Here is a 1,599-nt window from a genome sequence, read left to right as displayed (position 1 = left end):
AAGCCAAAAATGTGAGATAATTATATGTGATATAATGATAAGACATTGTAAAAAACTTTGTAAGTTGTGCAATAAAAACCTGATTATATATATATATATACAATTTGAATTAATGTAAATTTGTATTAAATGAAATTTTACTAAGACTAAGAACTGTTAGTTTAATAATTATTATTTGTAAAACATTATAACGATGTTTCTAATTAAACTTCTCATAATTATAGTTTCTTAAATTTGAATAAGAATATTCGAGAATAGTTTAACGTTTCCTCTCGTAATAATAATAATAAATTTTGTGTGTTACTTTTCGATAAAGAAAGACAACTTTCCTTTTTTTTTTTTTTTTTTTATAAAGAAAGACAACTTTCCTTTTTTTTTTTTTTTTTTAAAGAGTGAAAGAAAGAGAGTGAATGAGAGATAGAAAAAAAGAGTAATGTATTTATAAAACACCGTTACTCATTTACTGAGTAACAAAAATAATCTTTCTTAAATTAAACTCGAAAACTGTGGTATACTTATATGTATGTGTGCATGCGTGTGTACAGATTTTAAAGATTGCAGAAATATCGCTCGTTAAATTTTAACTTTCGAGCGTAAATATATCTGCCATAAGAAAGTCGTAAATATCTTGAAAAACTTTAACTGGACACCCACTTGAAAAAGACAACCCCCCACCTTTTAATTCCACCACCATCACCGTCACCATCACCATCACCACCCCAATCCAGTTTAGTTTCGTTCCTCATTCTAATCATTTTTCATTTTCTTTCTTTAACTCATTCAACGAATCTTCGTTTTAAAGATTACAAAAAAAATATAAAACTATAATAAAAAAAGGACGAACGTGTGTAACATCGATTACGTCATATTCATATTAACTTCACATATTATAATAAATTTAAGGCGTTCACTTCTTCTATTACTAACGCAAAGTTTATTTCTTTTCTGAATAAGTTATATTCTTGGAACACTGTGTAGATGTGTATAATATGAAGTATGTGTGTATATATATATATATATATGTATTGGTGACTTCGTCAAAACGGAAACTAGTTGGGATACATTTAGTATACCCAAACCAGATGTTTAACAAAAAGTATAATTCGTAAATGAAAAAAATGTACCCATGGTATATTATTTTGAATTTGATGTTTTTTTATTTAGTAATCGGTTTCCAAACTTTTGATTTTTAAAATCTATCTATCGAATGGAATTTTATTTTATTTTATTTTATATTTTATTTGATAATATACACACAATTGTATCTGTAATCAAAATAATGTGTATTATTAAAGTATTAAATTTGTAATAAATAATTAGTAATTTATATATGATTTAAATTAATCGAAATATGTTTCATATTATCTATATTGTAAAAAATAATTTACCATAAAAAAAAAAAAATGATATCTAACATAATATGATATAATATTATTATAATTGAAAAATAATTTGTCTATGTTAAAATCAAAATAATGAATAATTGTGTGTTAAATATATTTCATATAGAAGATGTTAGAGTTCGTCCTTTTATTTTTAATCATGGTGTTGAACTAACTTGAAACGTAGACATTAAAGTACTATTACTAGCACTTTTGT

The 1,599-nt window shown here is 23.9% G+C and overlaps 1 protein-coding gene across 1 annotated transcript in view; it reads right to left on the bottom strand.

Annotated features, from left to right (window-relative positions):
• The window catches only part of LOC106791362 (G-protein coupled receptor Mth2-like), a 29,472-nt gene that overhangs the window by 1,724 nt on the left and 26,149 nt on the right, over positions 1-1,599 (bottom strand). The window lies entirely within an intron of this gene.

This window comes from Polistes canadensis, unplaced genomic scaffold (assembly GCF_001313835.1).
Source record: "Polistes canadensis isolate GaletaPanama2010 unplaced genomic scaffold, ASM131383v1 scaffold_301, whole genome shotgun sequence".
NCBI classification, from domain to species: Eukaryota; Metazoa; Arthropoda; class Insecta; order Hymenoptera; family Vespidae; genus Polistes; species Polistes canadensis.
This window is presented reverse-complemented; position numbering and strand designations above follow the sequence as displayed.